Raw genomic sequence first — 387 nt, forward strand, 5'->3', positions numbered from 1 at the left:
CTCTAGCAAAATTGTTTGAGGAAATGTTGCTGTAGTGATGCGCCTGCTTGTAATCACCCTTCTTAATGGTCTTATGTAAATAATCTGTGCAGCCCTCCTGGCTGAACACGATTGGAAGTGACGAATTATCGCTTCTGTTTGTGAAGGTTAACGCAAAGTGTGTCACGGGGCACTTTCAACGGTATCGTTCCATTTTCAGCAAAATTCCGGTCTGATTCAAAAAGCTCTAGGTTGTGCTAAGTGGACGACAGTGTTTTACAGAGGATGAGATTTGTTTTGCAAAGTGCTATATTGTATGTGGTATGTATTTCTACGAGGATTAGCAAATGCATAGCAGAATCTCTGCATAGTTAATACTTTCTCTATTTAAGCTTCTACCACCAGAGG

This window comes from Idiotropiscis lumnitzeri, chromosome 6, assembly GCF_059441095.1.
Source record: "Idiotropiscis lumnitzeri isolate Australia: NSW breed Sydney's pygmy pipehorse chromosome 6, RoL_Ilum_1.0, whole genome shotgun sequence".
Classification (NCBI taxonomy): Eukaryota; Metazoa; Chordata; class Actinopteri; order Syngnathiformes; family Syngnathidae; genus Idiotropiscis; species Idiotropiscis lumnitzeri.